This window comes from Acinonyx jubatus, chromosome E4 (assembly GCF_027475565.1).
Source record: "Acinonyx jubatus isolate Ajub_Pintada_27869175 chromosome E4, VMU_Ajub_asm_v1.0, whole genome shotgun sequence".
Lineage (NCBI taxonomy): Eukaryota > Metazoa > Chordata > Mammalia > Carnivora > Felidae > Acinonyx > Acinonyx jubatus.
In genome coordinates, this window is record NC_069395.1 from 21350602 (window position 1) to 21371703 (window position 21102).

General features: G+C 35.7%; 1 protein-coding gene across 1 annotated transcript in view; it reads left to right on the forward strand.

Moving 5' to 3' along the window:
* CDC73 (cell division cycle 73) overlaps positions 1–21102 on the forward strand; it is a 321928-nt gene that overhangs the window by 260243 nt on the left and 40583 nt on the right. Inside the window, exon 24 of the mRNA XM_027074943.2 lies at positions 10528–11112. The gene's annotated coding sequence lies outside the window, so the exon portion shown is untranslated. The remainder of the gene's footprint in view (positions 1–10527; positions 11113–21102) is intronic.

Below are 21102 nucleotides of genomic sequence, written 5' to 3' on the forward strand. Positions count from 1 at the left end.
AATTAAATGAGGTATGCAAAGGACTTAGGAAAGTAAGAAATTTCAAACTCTATTTGGATGAATTGGGATGTAAATAAATACGTAAGTTGAAACAACAATATTGAAAAGGCTAACAGTCCACTATTATAGCAAGACAAATAGTCTGTATCTTAATCTAAAATTTATCTCTGCACATGTTGAGAGTTTATTAATGTGTATGTAGACCAGCAAGAATACACAAAGAGAGTGAACGATGAATAAATTGGAAAAAGGAACCTCTCCAGTAACTCTAAGGATAAAAAATTTTACCTTTTTGCTTCTCAGAAGGAAGAGGAAACAAGCTTAGTTTGGGTGTTTTGTGTCTTCTTTCCCATCTAATGCACTGTCATAAGGCCAGTGAGACAGGGAAATTCTTGGGTCTAATATATTAATTAGTTAATTAGTTAGTTGAACAAATGTATATATTGAGCACTTATTATTCAGTTCTCACTTTGCTAGCAAAATTTGGAATCCACTTTTTAGATGTTTACTAACTAGCCATGGTTTATTTCTTCTGAAATAGAATTTTTCTTTGGGGTCAAGAAGACAAACCCTAACAAGGATGAATTGGAAATTAAAATATAAGGTACTTCTCAACGATTTTCCTTTACACTATGAATAATTCTTGCTTTGGCCATATGAAAAGTAAATACAGAAAAAAGATAGCAAGCCTAGTTTGAGAAAGATAACCTTTAGGGAGATTTTGATATGCCTTGACAAAGTTACCATCTGCATTTTAAACTTTCTTCATAATTTATGATTGCTACCCTTGCCCACTTTCCAAGCAAGGTCTGAACTAAGAGGGAAATATTTTCCTTTCTCTTTTTTCTTAACTTATGTGTATTGAAACAGTTGTATTATAAAATTAAAGAGCACAGAGCATAACTGAATCTCTTTTTTTCCATGGGGATTGCTTACACATCCCAGAGTGTGGTGCAAAGTAGACTATAGGAAAGATGTATTGCAGAAGAAAAAAAGCATAGTTAGAAGCATGTTGATATTGTTTCCAAGTTTTTAACCATGTAATTTGGAGAAAAAAAATGATCTTAGAAAAATAATGAAGAACACATTCCTGGCTCATGATGGTTCAACTTACAACTTTTAGACTTTACAATGATGCAAAAGCAACATACGTTCTGTAGAAACCATAAATTTTGAATTTTGATCTTTTCTTGGGCTAGTCATATGTGGTAAAATATTCTCCTATGGCACTGGGCAGCTCTCAGTCAGCCACATGATCATGAGGGTAAAAAACTGATGCAAACATGACAGTTCTGTGCATACACAACATACTGTTTTTCACTTTCACTGTCTTTCACAGTATTCAATAAATTACATCAGATAGTCAACACTTTATTATAAAATAGACTTTGTGTTAGACAATTTTGCCCAACCGTAGGCTAATGTAAGTGTGCCAAACTCATCTAAGGTAGGCTAGGCTAAGCTAGGATGATGGGTAGGTCAGTGTATTAAATGCATTTTTGACTTATGATGGATTTATTTGAATATTGGGATGTAATCCCTACCATAAATTGAAGTAGATCTGTACTGAATTCAATACTCTTTTTCTGATCTGCTGACTTCTAAATGCAAAAGATTCTATTTTAGGACAAATCCTTCTCTGACAAATTTTCTTTCCTGATACATTTTCGTATGTGGTTAATTTTGTAAATTATCTAAACTGTAACATTTTTCTATTTTACGAACTCACTGAATCAGTTTTGTAACAATTGAATCAAGGCCTGAATGAAAGGATAATAAAAGATAAAGTAGATTATGAATAAGTGCTTCAAACAATGGAAATGGGTTATTTCAACATGTTCGTTTTTTGCCACAACACACTCGAATGGGTATGTCTGGATGTTGACCTTCTGAAAAAGTTATGGCAATATAAAGCAACGAATACTATGCACAATTATACCATTGTACCTTTGACTAATGTCTCCCCATTTTCGCCTTCCCAAACCCCACCCCTGCAATCACCCTTCTATTTTCTGTTTTTATGAGTTTGACTCCTTTACATTCCACATATAGGTTAGGTGAGAACATGATGTATTTTTCTTTTTGTGTCTGTCTTATCTTACTTAGCATAATGTCTTCCAGGTTCATCCATGTTGTCTCATATGGCAGGTTTTCCTTTTTTTTTTTTAAGGCTGAATAATAGGCTGAATGATATTCCAGTGTGTGTTTGTGTGTGTGTGTGTGTATCACTGTGTGTATCATCGTGTGTGCATATATATATATATATATATATATATATATATGCACATTTATATTTCACATTTTTTAAATTCATTCTGTTGTTGGTCATTTAGGTGGTTTCCATATCTTAGCTTTTGTGAATGATTCTGTAATGAACATGGGAGTATAGCTATCTCTTCAAGAAGGCACTATTATTAAATATATTTTCTTGCTAATTAAGAATATTTATGGATTTTGGGGGCACCTGGGTGGCTCAATTGGTTAAGCATCTGACATCAGCTCCAGTCATGATCTCACAGTTGGTGAGTTCGAGCCCCACGTCGGGTTTTATGCTGATAGCTCAGAGCCTGGATTCTGCTTCAGATTCTGTGTGTCCCTCTCTCTGCCCTTCCCCCATTCACACTCTGTCTGTGTCTCTCAAAAATGAATTAATGTTAAAAAATTTTAAAAAAAAGAATATTTGTGGCTTTTTAACCTATCATATGATGAGCATCAGGGCTAGTATCACCACCATCATCATTTGGTCTTCACTTGATTTGGTCATTTGAACTGCTAACCAATGTCAACAGCATCACTGTGGCTCACTTATCAAGTCAATGGAGATCACTGGTTTAAAAATGGTCAGTGGAATCCTGGGGTTCCATGGATGTGCCTCAGGCGTCAGCAAAAGGGAGTCGCTAGAGGTTAAGTAGGCAGCCTGGTCCCCTGCCCAGGGTTTGGATCAGAGCAATTTCACATTTATCTGTTTTATATTTTGGGATTCTACAAAAGTCTCCCTTTGAAAAAAGTTTCCCTTTTCCTTTATAAAGAAGATACTTGAAAACATCTGCTATAAATGCCTTGCTATGTTCTTTTTATCTCTCTTTTCTTAATAAAAATTTATCCATGGGTAAAACTAAAATGAAAATGGAACCAAACACAAAATCAGCACCAAGAACACTATAATGATTCATAATTGCTGTAGTTATTAATGGCATATCATTAATGATGGCTCACTAAGGGATGTGGCAGAGGAAAAATAAATTGCAGGTTATGTCTAATTCTTTCTACCTGCAACTTCAACTATTTCTTCCAATTTTAGAAAGCAGGTAGGAAAGCATGAGAGTGAGAGAGCGGTACTATATACTATGACCTTGACTCTATTTTGATTTAGAAGAGAAAGTAAATCATTTGTGTGATTGACATTCTAATTATTACTATTAAAATTATTTCAACACCCTTCATTACTAATGACATCACACTGGTTGAGGATTTTCTAGGGTAAGGAGCTAAGAGCAAGAAGTTACTGCACTGATTTTAAAATACGGAATTTTTGGATTGTAAGGGATACATTCTGTTGAGGACACCCTAGATTTTTGAGGTGTAACAGCTCTTCTTCTGTATTTATTATTCTCTTTTTTTATCATAATCTCAACAGAAGATAGTCTACGAAGCAAGAGAGAAAACACCCTTGGAAGATGGCTAGTGAGTTCGCCTCATAGGATTGGTGTGAGATTCTCATGAGGTCCTCTGTGAATGGTGCTCATAAGGAAACAGTTCTTAGTCTACTGGGATGAAAGGAAGGAGGCATAGCTCAGAGAACCACTGTAGCCAGGAAGAGTGAGGGATAAGTTAATTGAAATGAAACCAAACAGCTTGTTTGTAGTAACATAATCCTCACAGCACAATTTTGTGGGAGATTTGGATCTGTGTGGAAAAGTGAGATTTATGAAAGGAATATAATCAAGAGGGTAAAAATCTGTCTTATTACTAGAAATTAGTAGGCCAAGGCTGTGCATGTTCTCTTCAGGAATAATGCATGGTTTTACAGGTGACGTGTTTAAAATAAAACTGTCACAGACTAACTGTCCTAGTGAGCTGTGCCAGCGGTGAGTGTGGGCTAGGCCTGGGGGCAATTACACATGGAACGTTGTAAACTGGAGGATGCCTTCAATAACCCGATGCACCTTCCTTTATTTTGATAGTGGGTTGGGTGTAAATGGGATGGATGGGAGCTGGGTATGGAAGGATCCCTAAAGGAAACTATTAAGAGGTGAAAATGTTGAAGAGAAAAGATGCTTCTAGCCCTCCTTTCTTCACAACCAGGATTTCTGAAAGCGTTCTGGGTTGCTACTTTCAGTGGCACATGCAGAAATCCAAATAACCAATCCAACAAAATTAGATACGGTACCTTATCTGTATCTTTAGAAATCAATACTTGTTCCAAATTATTAAGGTTTGAGAAACTAGGAGCCACTAGTATTACTAACAGAGATTCTAAGACTTTGTAGGAATTTTGCCTCAGAGTCTGAGGAAAATTGCCTAAGACATGGTTTACTATGTGCCAGGTGTGACTTGAAGGGCAGAAAAGAGCTGACAGCACCAGAAGATCAGAGCATTCACAGAACATGCTGAAGGAGTGGGGTGAGGCAATATTTGTTGTGTTTGAATCCAGAAAAAAATACCTCCAATTAGATGCGTCATTGCTTTCTCTAATGGCAAAAATTATAGTTAAAGTTGTGTCTCTGCCATCACACAAACTTAGGGTTGAATTCCTGATTGGTCAGACAATGGTGACCTTGGATAAATTATTTAACCTTACCAAGACTCACTTTCCCTATTTTCTTTTCTTTTCTTTTAACATTTCTTTCTTTCTTTCTTTCTTTCTTTCTTTCTTTCTTTCTTTCTTTCTTTCTTTCTCTTTCTTTCTTTCTTTCTTTTTCTTCTTCTTCTTCTTCTTCTTCTTCTTCTTCTTCTTCTCACTTTCCCTATTTTCTTTTCTTTCTTTTAACATTTCTTTCTTTCTTTCTTTCTTTCTTTCTTTCTTTCTCTTTCTTTCTTTCTTTCTTTTTCTTCTTCTTCTTCTTCTTCTTCTTCTTCTTCTTCTTCTTCTTCTAATGCTTATTTATTTTTGAGAGAGAGAGAAAGCACAAGCAGGGGTGGGTGCAGAGAGATCAGGAGACACAGAATCCAAAGTAAGCTCCAGGCTTTGAGCTCTGAGCTGTCAGCACAGAGCCTGATGCAGGGCTTGAACTCATGAACTGAGAGATCATAACCTGAGCTGAAGTCAGATGCTTAACTGACTGAGCCACCCAGGCGCCTCTCACTTTCCCTATTTTCAAAGTGGCATAATAATGATAATCTCATAAAATGGGATTAAATTAACACTTACAAAGTTGCTGGTAACTCTTCTTATTCCAATTATTATGAATAACAACCAAATGATATGCAGAATCATATAAAGCAATCACAAAATACAAATGTGACCCCCACCATTATTCTCAGGGGGTTGTGTAGAGGGAGGAAATGTAAGAGACCACAGGCATGAAGAGAGCTTTCTCTAAAGATAAGCTCTTGTCCCCCTCATCAAGGATACATGTCAAATTTGGGGAAAGTGGTCACATCAGCTTAGATTTAAGACAATTTTAGATGATGTGAAAAACTAGTAGAGCTAATTGCTGGAGGTCTATTTGCATGAAGTGGGAGGGGGCTTTTAAGAGAGGAAGAACGAAGGGGCAAAGTATGGTTCATCCGACCTAATGCAATGTTTGTCTTTTGCTAGTCAGATTTTGCATTTTACTCTTGAGAGACTGGCTATAGAAACAGACAGTGGCTAAAGCATATATGACAATAGAACTCTGACCCCTGTAGGAAACCTGAATGCCAAACCACAATATCTTTAGCAACCAGTTGTGGAAACCAAACCACAACCTGTGCAACAGACAGCTCAGAATGGTGAGGACTGAGTAACTGTCAAGTTCCCTGTTTTTGCCTCTACTTCCAACTCAGGACCAGCCAGATAAAGCCAGATACACTCTACCAACCAATCACATAAGATGACCCACTTGCTTTTAATTAGTTGCTTTACCACAGCAACAACCTCCAACCAGAGCATACCCGAAGTCTTCCCTTTTTCCACGACAAAGCTTTCCCACATCCGTGCCTGCTTTTGGGTTTCTACCAAACCCAAGTGATGGGTGCTGGCTTCCTTGTTATAACAAGCTCTGAATAAATATCCTCTGTTTGCATTTGGGTTGTTTTCATTTATTACCAATTTCTATAGCATATATGTTTGTTTTCATGAAACAATAATGTTTAACAATAATGTTTGAAATTATTGGTGAGTAAGATGAATGTTTCAGTGTAACACTATGTTTAACCCTGTACCTCTGAGTGTTCAGAAGCCCTGGTTTGAGGATTTTTTTTTAATGGTATTGTTCAGTAATATATACTAAAAAATCTATATAATTCAACCATTGGAAGGGTTCTCCCAGTCTGTGTTAATATTTTATTTTTTTAATTATATCTTTTTTTTTCTTTTTCTTTTTAAAAAGTTGTATCTTTGGAAGTGCAAGAGTTTTTCATTTTGATGAAGTTGAATTTATCAACTTTTTCTTCTCTGGGTTTTATGTTTTGTGTCATTTCCAAGACATCTTTGCCTAACTCAAGGTCAAAAAGATTTTGTGTTATGTTTTCTTCTGGAAATTTTATAGTTTTAGCTCTTATACTTTGGTCTACAGTCCGTCGAGGGTGATTTTTGTGCATCGTGTGAGGTTAAGGTCTACGTTTATTTTTTTTGTATATGAGTATATGAGTACTTTTTTGTATATGAGTATTTTTTGTATATGAGTATCCAGGTGTCCCAGCACCATTTGTTGAAAATGTTATTCTTTCTCCTCTTGAATTGCCTTGACACCTGTGTTGAAAATTAATTGACCATAAATATGAGGGTTTATTTCTGGATTTTCTATTCTGTCCCATTGATCTATATATATTGCACTGTCTTGATTACTGTAGCTTTATAGTAAGTTTGAAATCAGGTAGTCTAAGTCCTCCAGTGTTTTTTTTTTCAAAAATGTTTTGGCTATTCTAGATCCTTTGTACTTCCATATGAATTTTGGAGTCACTTTTGTCTAATTAGCCATACACCTCCATGCAGTTTAGGAGCTGAGATGAGTCAGGGCTTGGTCGTGCAGGCTGGCAGAGTCCCTTTTCTCTAATTCATTTTAGCAGATACTATGTTGAAGTGAAATATTTCTTCAGTGAAATTCACCAGAAGGTCTTAGAAAGCTATTTCTTTTCTTAATTCTACATTCCCTACTAACATCTTTGATTTCTCTAAAGAATCATTTCTCTTCATTCTCTGAAATGTTCTTTTCTGTTTTGTCCTTTAACATGGACATTCTTCAACATCATATAAGCGGGCACATCTGCTAAACTGTATCTCCAAATGTTTCATTGAGAAGAACAGGAAAAAAACTAGGATTATCCCCTCACTAAATAGGAATTTATTATTCATGTAACCTGAAAATGGGAATATTGAATATAGTGATATATATACCTATACATTAAAACCATAAATAATAAGGACATGCCTCTCACTGGGGATAATTCCCAGGATTTGGCAGCTGTTTCCCAAGAACCAGGGACAAAGACCAGCTGAATGCTCTGTCAGACAAGGGCTAAAAGAGTTACTGTCTGAAACGCACTTAGAACAGTGCCGACATATGAGAAACACGGTATACGTGTTCGCTAAATAAGTAATATATTCTCACTCCACTTTGAAGATGCCAAACCAAAATTCATATGTTTACTGAATATTGATATCTTTTTAACATAGCTATTGGGTATAATAGCACCGGACAAAGGACTTTTGCTGTATACTTTGTGTTGTTTTCTTTTAGATCCTTTTCTTTAAATCTGAGAAAGCATCATGGACTCTAATTTTATGCCAATGAACTATCTTGGAAACTATGTACAGTGAAACCTACCCTAACAGATTGGCTGCCAAGAGGTTTGGATTCTAGTCCTCGCTTTGTTCTTGATTAGTTGGTTGACTTCAGGAAATCCCTAACCTCCTTGAACCTCAGTTTTATCTGGCATTGGTCTACTTGCTTAGGGGTCATTTGGCACCAAAACCTTTCTTGGATGAAAAATACATTTTCCCCCTTATCTCTACATTCTTTCTCTCTCCTGCCTCCTGTTCACCATGTTTTTCTGATTTAAATTAAAAAAAAAATAATGAACTTCATTTAGATCAGATCTAAAAAGTCATCTTATGGGAGTCTATACAGTAAAATCCTGGATTGTGAGTAACTTGTTCTGCAAGTGTTCTGCAAGATGAGCAAACATTTCTAATAAGTTTTAACTTGATAAATGAATGATGTCTTGCAATACGAGTAGCATGTGATGCCGAATGTCATATGATCACAACTGAGCCAATGGTTTCTCTCTTTCTCTCCCTTGTGCACTGCAGGAGTGTGGGTTATCCTCTCCCATGCTCAGATGCTTGGTCTCAGGCCATGGTGTTTGGCAGAATCAGTGATTTTTCAGAATGTTGGAAGATGCCACAACTGGCACTAGTGTGTTTTTTGTCATTTGAAAGCATCTATGGACGGTCCTTTGCTTTTCTATACAGAGGAACCTTATGAATGCTTTGCTTCATTCTAGGTCAGACTGCCTGCAGATATAGATCCTTTCCTCTGCTGCCTTATTGCCAGTTACATTACTAGTATATGAAAAGAATTTATTAATACCATACTATCGTCAACATCCATGTAAGCATATACAATGGCATCCATACAGCAAAAGATTCCGTTGAGCAATAAATAGCAGTGATTCTGTTAGTGTAGTGAAAGTCGTCCTACACAATAGCCCCCTTCTCTCCTGTCTCTCTTACACCAGCCACGAAGGTTTACAAAGGTAAGTGTAGGTTAATTTGTTTATTTTTCTTTACATTTTGTTCTTTTGTATTTCTTTATTTTGTATTATATTACAGTATTGTAATTATTTTTATATGAATATTTTTGGGTTGTGGAACGAATCATCTGAGTTTCCATTACTTCTTATGGGGAAATTTGCTTTGATATACAAGTGCTTTGGATGACAAGCATGTTTCCAGAACGAATCATGCTTGCAAACCAAGGCTTACTGTATATTTATTTTTGCAAAGGAAGTGGTGGTAGAAATTATCTTCTGTATAAACATAGATGGTGTTCAGAGTAAAATGGCTCCCTTTATGAAGAAAAGAAATGTATACACAATATAACCATTTATGAATATGGGAGAAAAAGTGATTCTGGGATTGCCTAACAACTCACTAACTAGCTAGTCTTTAAGGCAAGTGGTAAGATATGCCTTTTTGAGCTTACCTATTAGAAGTCTCAATAATGTATAAGAGGCTGACTTTTGTTTTTCTTATATTGCTGCTATTTAAAGTATTAACACATGAATTTATTTGTATTGATGTTTCTAACAAATGCGGAACTTATAAAAGTGGAAAAATTTAAAGCACATTAGCATTAGTAGAGCACCTTAAATGTAGTAAGCATTCAATGAACATTTAGAGCTGATGATATAATAGCATTTATTTTACTTTACTTTTTTTAGTTTAAAAAATATTACATACATATCAGGGTATATTTTACATAGTATCAATATAAATTTTGTACCAGAAAAAGTAAATGAAAAAGCATTCAAACATTCTAACAAAATGTGTCTATGTATTGTTAGAAGAGCAAAAACAAATAACCTCAGGGTTAAAAAAGCAATTCTAGGAATTTAAAGATACTTTCCTTCAGCAGAAATAAAGTAATCAACTCTCCAAGCATGTTATTTTATTCAATTCAAAGAAGCAAATTCAAAATGTGTGTAAACCAGTCTAGTTGAGTACAAAGTAAGCAGAGTGACTTTATATTTAGTATGTAATTGTCTTGACATCTTTTATTACTTAGTGGGTATCAGTGCTGATTGAAGGGGACTGGCAGAAGTTCTACGCTTTGAAAAAGTTGAGCAATTTTCATCTAATTGCACTATACATATATATATATATAATATAATATATTACTGATACATACATATCGGTAATATTAATACTTATCAATTAATAGGGATTTCTTGAGTTTACGTGTAGATATCTATACATTAATAAGTACATATGTAAATGAATGTATTAAGTAGCTAAGTACTTTCTTAGAACAGTGCTTGACAGATAGTAAGGAGTCAATATGAATTAGTTATTATATGGACATATTAGTGTTATTGATATATTACTTCACTGTATGTTTATTAAATAACTAGAGGAAATTCCTGCTCTATTAGCTTTATTTATTTATTTACTTATTTATTTTTTATTAAATATAATTTGGTGTCAAATTGGTTTCCATACAACACCCAGTGCTCATCCCAACAGGTGCCTGCTTGTCAGTATGAACTTTTGATGCTGGTATTGCCCATCTCAAAAGAGAGCATGTGGCTGAGAACCGTTAAATGCTGAAAGGTCACCAATTCTCTCAGCACTAAATGTTAATTTTGACATCATCTTGCCAGGGAAAGGAAGAAAGCGATACAGACGACTGAAGTAAAGAACCAGAAAGAATGATCCTGCAAAACTGACGTCTATTTTATATTATCAACTAACTTTTCTTTCTCCTTTGGCTGAAGTTTAGACTCTTTGCTAATTGTGTCGGTTGGCTTTATTGTAAAACAAATCACTTTCTTTTTCATCGTGACTAACAGGGAGTCATGATTTAATATGTGTTAATTACAGGGATACAAGTATTATTCAGCCTATTCCTTTTTATAACAAAAGTGTCGAGTGAAACTGGTAGGCAGATTCTGACGTGCCTTCCAATGAACTCTACCTCCTGGTATTCACACTTTTGTGTAATCCCTTTGAGTGTGAGCTAGACCTAATGACTTGCTTCTAATAAACAGAACATGGATAAATGGATGGACTATCACTTCTGGGTTTGGATTGCTAGCATTCTCTTTCTTGAACTCTCTCTTGCTACTGCCATATTGTGAGCTGCTCTGTGGAGACGCCTACGTGGCAAGGAACTGAGGGAAATGTCCAGCTCATGAGACTCGATGCCTGAGTCCAACAACCTGCTGAGATCTGAATCCTGAAACCACGTAAGTGTGCTGGGAAGTGAATCTTTCTGATTAGGTCTTGGGATGACTGAAGTCTTCCTTGAGTGATGTGCAGTGTACTTCCCTAAGACATGCCTGTGTTCTTGGTCTAGAGAAACTGTGAGATACTAGTAAATGCTGTTTTAAGCCCTAACATTTTGGGGTAATGTGTTACACAGTAATACATAACTAAAACAATGGATACACTGAAAAGCTGAATATTTACTCGGTGAATTTGAGTTGTGGAGATATGCAATTTGGTTAATTTGATGCCAATTATTGGAGATATTTATAAAATGTCTCTTAAGAGTTAAAAAGAATTAGGGGTGCCTGGGTGGCTCAGTCAGTTAAGCATCTGAATCTTGATTTTGGCTTAGGTCATGATTTCATGGTTCCTGAGTTTGAGCCCAGTGTTAGACTCTGTGCTGACAGCAGGAGTCTCCTTAGGATCCTCTCTCTCCTTCTCTTCCTGCCCCTCGCCGCTTGCGTGAGCTCTCTCTCAATCTCTCTCTCTCTCTCTCAAAATAAATAAATACACTTTAAAAACAGAATTATACAATATTATTACCATACATTATTTTTCTAATAATTTTTCCTCCTCCCATTCCACATCCAGCCTGAGCTACATGATCTATTTATTTCACACATATACCTATGATATTAGAATATTTCCTTATGCATAATTACTCACTAGCCAAATGACAAAAATAAAGCAATTTGACAAAAATGCTTTGTGTGTAATAGCTCTAGGCCATATCATGTCAAGGAACGTAAAATATAGCATTTATTTGTAATACATTTATTACCCATGAAAAACGTTACTTCCCATGGGGTATTCTTGGCAGAGTGCTTCTTTGAGATGCTCTGCCTGGATTATACCAGTCAGGATGCGTCACATCATACAAGAGAATGAGGATTGTCCCTGTCAAGTGCAATGTGCCAGATGGAAATTGTCAAATAAAATTTTCTTCAAGCTTACATGATACCCATTTTTCCGTGCTTACCCTCACCCTATGTAATTTGTAATTCAAAAGGCATATCGTAGGCAGGCAGAATTCTGAAAACAAATATGATTAAAGATATTGTGTCAGATATATGTGCTGTGAGTTAGCCATATTTTCTTCCTACAACTTTGGGCTAATGTATCCAGATGAGGAAGTATGTAAGGAAAGTCAGGCTGAAGTTTATGGAGTCAACTCACTTTGCCAGACAAACTAGATGAAACTGAGTGGTGTTTCTTCTAGTTTCACTTTATTCTAGGTCTAACAATGGTTTTTGTGCAAGTTGGACGGCTCTGGTTTGAAGTTTTTCAGTTAAAGTGTTGTAGTTTTCATCTTCTGATGAATATAGCTGATTCTGAATAATTTAGCTGTTAGCTTAAGGGCAGTTTTGGGATGGTACAGATTCTTTTCTTCTGGGTCTGTATTTAGGGCACTCTAATTAAGCGTTTCAACCCAAAACAGAAGGCAAGCTTAGGTTATTCTGCAGTTTGGCTTACTGGCTGTTTTGATAAAGAGGGTCAGTGGAGGAGGAAGTTGGATTTAAGAAAAAAACATCTAATTTCAATGATCCATATTAGCTTGGGTCCTGTTAACAAAGAAATCAAATTACTTGGTTTTAAATTTCAACTCCTGCTGGATCAGTACAACTGGTCAAAATACAATAGAAAAAAAATTATTCACGAGGATGAGAATTTACCCTAATGATAACTGTTTTGTTGTTCTGTCATTAAATGTTATAAATACTCTGTTAACATTATTGTTATGGACAATTGGATAAACATAGCCTGTTAAGTCATGAGTCAAATTTACTAACTTTCCGGGTATCTGCTGGTCTGTTTAGAGAGAAGTTGATCTTGATTATCTGTTATTTGCTCAGATTACTTGTAATCAGCCAGGTGTAGCAAGTATTTCTGCATCCAGACACATGTGATCTTAAGAAAGTCTGCTCTTTGTTCAGACGTTTCTACTGGTGGTTGTTCTCAGGAGCCTTGAAGAAATCATTCTTTTCAACAGTACATAAAAGATAAAACACATGCTTTAAGTAAGTTGTCAGTGATGGGAGAGAATGGTCGATTATTTTTATATATTTAACTTTAGAGGTATTACCCTATTATAAAGTCACCTAAATAAAAACTCTTTATTCTTTCAAGAATAAAAATAAATCTATAGCATGTTTTCTTGTTTTATAAATTAAGGTGTGGTTTGAAAAATAAAACTCTAAGAAAAAAGTGTGCACAGGATACTGGATTATCTTTCAACTCCTTAGAGGGAAAGAAAAAACATGTCAGTCAGTCGGTCAGTCAGTCAGGAAGATTGTCCTGAGGATATTTGCAAAGTCTGTCATAGATATGAATGGTTGGATCAGGGAAAATGCTTCTTTATTAACTTTTGTGTGAGATTGGCTATAATCTCATGGATTAATATTGTTCTATGTATATTAATTTTCAGAGAAATATATTCATTATTACAAAACAATATTTATTATAGAACAAAGTAGAAAATTAATTTGTCTAAGAAAGCTATAATTTCTCCAATCAAATATTAACCTTTAATCCTCTGGTTATTTATTACATACCTTCCAGATAAACACACACATAATTTTTGAGCCAAGATGGTATTGAGCATTATGCTATTTTGCCCTGATTTTAACTTGCTTTTTAATTAAATATTATTTTGCTAACACATTTCTTTTCAAGGAATATGTGATCATTATCATTCTTGATGGTTGCATTAGTATTTCAGTATATGGATATACCATAATCTGTCTACCTAGTTGATGCTGCTGACCATTACAGTCTCTTGTTAAGGAAACCTGAAATAAACTTCCCTATTCATAACATTTTTGAGGCCTTGTCAAATTCTGTCTTTAGGATACATTCGTAAAGGTAGAATTTCAGGATTAATGGTATGCATTTTAAATGTTTTTATATACTTTCAATTTATTTTATCAGCTGAAAATTTCTGATACCTTTAAAGGACATTTTCAGGATCCTTCTTATTTGATCATTTTGCACTTCATAATATAAATAACTCTAATTTCACATGCCAATGTGTGTCTTGGGTGACCATTAGAGGTCATCTAGGAAACTAAATATCCCACCTGCAACTCAAATTTTTCAGTCAGGAGTTGACCTTTATGTAAATCAAAGAGAAAAATAATCTTGAGTTCATGCTTGCTAACTCTAATAACATTAAAGTCAAATCTCTTTCTTCCACACCACCACCTGCTTTAAGAAAATGACTTTATATTTGTGGAAGACTCAACAGCATTTGATGGTATTTTCTTTGTGTTTGAGAAGTAGGCTGTGGCCTTTTGTTGGGCACGTGTTTCCTTTTTACAATCTTCCTTTGGTATATTTTGCTCTTTTATACTTACTTGAAATAGTTTATGTCAAATAGTGGATCTAAGAAATTTTGGAGTCAAAATGCCTGGTGTAAAGTATTTTGACCCTGTTTTATTAAAGGGGCAAGTATTTTTACTACTGTATTCTTCCCACCCCTCTATTATGATGTAGGTTATGTATGGATGTGCCAGACTTTGTTTAGCAAATTTGAATTTTTTTGTTAATACATTTTCATCTTGATGGATGAGTCATCATCATTGTCATTCTTGAAGGCTTTGGTTTTACACTTCTTAACCATTAGCACTGGTCTAAGTACGTGAGAATTATTTCTTTCTATGCTCTACTATTCTCTACATAGGGTAAATAAGGCAGAAAAGATTTTAAAAAGCCCCAAAGTACACATAGTACAAATTGAAAAAAAATTTGGTCTAAAAATCTTCTATGGTTAGTTTGCTGATAAACTGGAGGGGACAAACACCATCTAAATATACGCATGTTCTGGGTAGGGATAGAAGTTTGTGTTGTGAACATTTAGCTAGCTACCCACACATCAAGGAAGTTGTCACACTGATCAGGTGAACCTCCTAATTTCTTCTGTCACCTGTTTTTATTTTATTATCTATATCTATCTCATAGTATATAACACATGCTGTGATGTAATATAAGAGCAATTATATACAATTTCATTATGGTTACATTTTTGTAAGTCACATACGTGTATACCTTTTTTTAAATTAAAGGCTCATCACAGTTCGTGGCAAGCTAAGCTCTTCACCCTCTTTAAGTATATTGTGTTGAAGGAATTCCTTGATAATCTTTTAAAATTTGAAGTCCTGTTAAAACACACACAATAAAATCTCATGATGGAAACATTCAACTTCTCACTTCCTAATTCATATTCCATTCTACTCCCATACAATTTTTAAAAACCACAGAATATCACCTGGCAATAATCTCTTGGAAGTTCTGTCATCATGGAAAAATGCCCTCGGTTTGGGTGGAGGCAGTGATAAAAAGGACATTCAGTTTCAGGGTGCCCAGATAACTGTCTAGCTAAATTAGCTGCTCATTGAAAACTGCTCCTTGTATAATCTCATTTTCTAACCTATGCTTTTGTGCTGACAATGTCATAAATACTATGAGTGTTCTTCAAGGTTCTCAAACTTTTTGTTGTTAGGATCCCTTTAGACTCTTAAAAATTGAGGCCCCAATGCACTTTTGTCTATGTGTTATGTCTAGAGATTTTTTGTATATTCAAACTTAAAACTGAAGAAATTTTTGAAAGATGTATTGATTATTTAAAAATAACAAACTCTTTACATGGTAACAGAAATAACATTTTAATGAAGGATAATCTTATTTTCTAAAACTAAAAATAAAGAACTTAAGCAAGAAGTCTGGCATTGCTTTATATTTTTGCAAGTTTCTCTAATGTCTAGCTTAATAGAAAGACAGCTGGATTCTTCTATCTGCTTCTGCATTCAATCTGTTGTGACATCACAGGTCATATAGCCTCTGGAAAACTTCACTGTATGCTCATGAGAGAATGAGAATAAAAAGGCAAATAATGTTTTCGTATTATTATGAAAATAGTTTTGACCTCACGGTCTCCCTGCAAAGGTCTTGAGGACCCCCAGGAGTTCTCAGATCACACTTTGTGAAACACCGTGCTAGATTATAAAAATATGGGTGCCCTTATACATCTTTATTGCAGAATAAAAACATTTATAGGAACTACTATTGCAGAGTGGTATTGGAGTGTTACAGGCTAGATTTAAAGAGCAGCTCTGCCATTGAGTTGCTTTGTTATCTTGGGAGCATTAAACTTCAAAACCTCAGTTTTCTCTCATGACACACAAGTATAATAATGTTTACCTCAGGGGATTATTTTTAAGGATTGGCATTCCTAGTTACAATCTCTTGCAGTTTTAGTTATTATAAAGTTATTATTGAGAACCTGGTGGACTCCAGGTAGATTGACAAAGACCCTTTTCTGGTCTTGCAAAGTCGAGAACCTGGCTCTGTATTGTGTATTGTGGTAAAATCAGAAAACGAATGGCGAAAAGATAGAATACTAATATCTATTAGTATAAGATATATACTAATCTTATATCTGTATATAAGATTAGTGCTGCTGCCAATAGTATTATCCCTGTGTTTGAGTGAAGACACTGATGCCCCCAGAGGTCAGGTCGCTTGGGCAAGGCCAATGCCAACAGAAGTGGAATGGAAATCTGTGAGTTCACCCATAGAGTCCACATCCCTAACCAGTACATCCACAGCCTCTCTGGGTAGTATTTTGGTTGTCATACTCCAAATTAGTCAAATCTGGAGTTTGATTCTTCTGATATTCTGAGTGCGTCTTACATGATGGAAAAGTTATTACAATTTACACCCATCGTTAAGTTAATCATGGGACCATTGCTATAAAATAACAGGTGCCTAATGTGAATTTCTTCTTGTACTCAGTCAGTGCTTCGTGCACTTAGGGATATTACTGTATTCACGCTAGGTATCATTGCTTTTCTCTGCATCTTGTTTGACTTTGTCAGAATTTCATGTTACTCATTGTGTAGGTGTCTTATGATGTTCGTTCTATAGAGCTTCTCACTCTTGACTGTGTAAGGAATATTTTTCAGCATGATTACTATCCAACTGAAATGTGTTTTTAAAACTTTTCAAGAAAGAGAACTTTATTACTTTAAATAAAGAGCACTCTCATTTGTTGGATTTCATGAATGAAACATTTCAAACATTTTCTCTTCACTCAATTTAATTAGTGTTTAACTGTACTGGACCATCCAATGTATCAGTGATGTCATCTTCGAAGCAATTGAAATTAGAGTAGTAAGTTTGATTTGGTTTTCTCCAACACATATTTGATACAAAAATTATGTTCTCATATTTAGGTAATAATTATATAGCTGATTCAGATCTCAATGTCAGAGGATAAGATTAATCTTTTCTGATGAGTGTCCTTCTTTCATCAGCGAAGGAACTTCTGTATAAAGCTGGGCTGCTAATATTCATTGTTTTTCTTGGATAAAACTATGTGGCACAATTTAGGTGATATGTGCAATTTAATTTGTGTTAATAAGGGTCAGCATTGCCATCTGGACTATAAAATAAGGCTGCCTCTGGAGGAAAGAAATGATCTAATTTCTAAACTCATTATAAAAGTTTCCTTTTAACAACATTTATTTAATTATGATACTGAAGGGAAATTTCATTCTCTGCGAGTCACTTTAAAAAAATATTTCATAATGTTGGCCCAACTGCTATGAAGTCACATGGTTTCAGCAATTTGAAGAAAGCTCTGAATGAAGTGTGAGAAGGTAGAGATTGATTGTAGTTCCTGTGTTTGTGGCTCCTATTTCTCTAAAAATTTCTGGCTCTCTTTGCCACCCCATCTCCTGTAAGCATTTTGTTTTTAATCTCTTTTTAACCCTTAACTGTGTAAGTCTTGCCTCTCCAGGGTTTCTCAGAGATCAAAGGCATCAGCATCTTTCTTCCTCTGTACTAATTCTCTCTCAAGCAGACACCCCCCCTACCAGACTGAGTTTATCAGGCTTCCAGATCATTTGTTGTGTGTTTCCATTTCCCTCTTCTGCACCCTTTCCTGCCCTACTCCCAGGGCATTTCTATCTATGCTAGCTATTAAGAATCAGATTCCTCTTGTGTCAGATTAAGTTAAAACCCCATTTAATAAGGTAGTTGTTTTTTAAAAAATATTGTAGCTGGAGGTACAATTCATTGTTGTTTGAAACGATAATCCTCCTGATGGCTCCCAAATTAATCAGGTGACACAAAATTTTTTGTATCAGCTCTCATAACTTGGTAGAATGATTATATATCATTTTCATACTTCTGGGGATTGTTAAACCAAACGTGTTTTTAAATAATTTCAGACATAAGTGATTTTGAATAGAGTAGATCTAAATATTCAGTTTAGAGACACATTGGAAAAACTCCCTCTGATGATTTGGTTTACATATTGGTGATTGGTTTTAATTCTAATTAATTATTTTAGCCCCAGACTAGATAATAAGGAAGAAAACACAAATTGTAGTAGACAAGAGACAGTGGGGGATTAACAGCATTGTTGGTGTCTTGAAAGGATTGCTCAATTTACACCTGGAAAAATGACTAAGATTTTAAAGATCTGTTTTCCCAGGGATAGCAAGAAGAGCTGCTTTTAAAAGAGCCACATTGAAGGCAGGGATTTTAGGATTTCTCCATTGAAATCCCAGGGGGGATAAAGGGCCCTAAGCACAGTTCTCTAAAAGCTGTAGTGCAGTTACAAAAATCATGTTTAACACAGAATCCCATGTATGAGGTTCAATGTCTTTAGTGATTACAATTTCAAACTGTTTATACTGTCAGATGAATACATTTTACCATAAGGTGGTATACCACATTTTTCTTTTAGGTGCCCCTTGAACTTGCCCTGATAGCAAAGGTCTATAGTAGGAAGGAAATCAGAATCGTCACATAAAGACTGAATGGCTCAAGAAGCAATTGTAGTCAGTGTACTTCCGGATTCATAAACTTGTATCTTTTGAGATACAAGGATGTTCCAAGGGGTCCTCTCCTCATCTCCAGTCCAGATTTGTGTTGAGAGGATCCTTGAAGGAAACACTGACTCTTTTTATGGAGACAGGGGGAATATCTATTGTTTGGTCATCAGGTAATCCACGCTTTCAGTCAGCAGCCAGCTAGTGAGCTTCCCCTGTCTGCCAGGCATTCTCCTAGTGCTGGAAGATAAAGTAATGCATGACAAACACTATCACCCTCTTCTTTTGGCTTAGTTGAGGTGAATGGCTGCATGATGGAAGAAAGACAATACATTGAAGTAATTTCAACAAGCAGTAAAGGTAGTTTTGAAAGTAAAACAGAGCAACAGGATAGAGATTGACTGAGGAGACTACTGTATTGAGATTTCAGGGAAGGTCTTTTCCTGAGAAGATGATTTTTGATGTAAGACTGGCCTGGAGATAGAATTGAACCTGCATGGATGTGGGGTTTGATTCCAAGCAGAGACATCAGCATGAGCAAAGGCTCTGCGGCAATAGCCAGTTGTGTTTAAAAACAGGCAGTATGGTTGTAGTGCAGGGAGTGAGACTGAATATTGTAGGAACTGAAGTCACAGAAGAGGGCAGGCCATCTCGAGCCTTGCAGACCATGCTAAGGATTTTATTTTATTCCAAGTCATTGGGGGGGGGGGGCGGTTAAGCAGGAGACTAATATAATACGATGTATATTTTCTTTAAAAAAATGATTACTCCATCTGAGGATTATGGATTGTAGAAAAGACACTCTATTGGCAATTTAATATATTATTTTTAATCTTCATTATGTACTGATGAAGGAGATATTACTATGGTTTTCGTATAAAAAATGAAAAAAAAACTTAGAGAGGAAACATGTGCCAATTCACACAGCTTGTAAGTCAGAGAGCCAGGACCTGCAATCCATTCTATTTCTAAAGTCCCTGCTCTTTTTCCAAGATGCACAGTTAAGGGCGCCTGGATGGCTCAGTCAGGTAAGCATCTGACTTTGGCTCAGGTCATGATCTCCTGGTTCATGTGTTCAAACCCTGTGTCGGGCTTTGTGCTGACAGCTCAGACCCTGGAGCCTGCTTCTGTTCTGTGTCTCCCTCCCTGCTCCTCCTCTGCTTGTGCTGTCTCTCTCTGTCTCAAAAATAAAGAAACATTAAAAAATTAACAAAAAAGATGCACAGTTAAGATAATATAGTGAGAAACCACTGAGGAAAAAGAATTTGCACAGTTGCTATGTCAGAAAAGTTTCCTAAGTAGAATTATTTTATTGTTGTGTAACATGCATTCGGAAGAAAAGGGCACCGTCCTCGGTTCACAGCTCAAGGAAGTGTGACAGAATGAACACACCTGTGTCTCCATCACCTGCTCAGGAAGCTTCTTTGTTCCTCTTCACAGGTGCCAGCACTCCACAAAGGTAACCATTATTCTTATTTCTGGCACCAGAGATTGGTCTTGTCTGGCTTTAAACTTTACATATAGGGAATCGTTATTCTTTGCTGTCGGGCCCTTTTGATCAACACTGTGTTCTCGATTTTCACCTGTGAGGTTGCATATGGCAGCAGTCTGTTCTTTGTTGAATATTATTCTGTTGTATGCATACAGCACAACTTATTCATCCCCCTATACGTGAACATTTGGGTTGTTTCCAGTTTCTGGCTTTTAACAATTTTATTGCTATGAACATTCTTGTAGATAGCTTTTGGTGAACATATATGTGCGTCTTTGGGGGGATTATAATTAGGAGGAATTTTTCAGGGTTAAGCTGAAGATTCAGCTCTGGTCAAAGGAAAGATGGAGTAGTCTGTACCGGTTCACATGAATCTATTTCACACATCTCTGCTGAATCTGCTGTTCAGTGATGTCACATTAATGCTTAAAACTGGCCATCAGAGGAGTTATACACCATGGATATAGGCAAAGGCTACAAATCAGACCCCCTCACCCTCCTCTGAGAATCTGTTGTTAAACATTTACAGGCACATCACTGGCTTTTTTAGTTATTAGTTACAGTTTCCCAAGTTTGTTTGTTTGTTTGTTTCTTTCTTTCTTTCTTTCTTTCTTTCTTTTCTTTTCTTTTCTTTTCTTTTC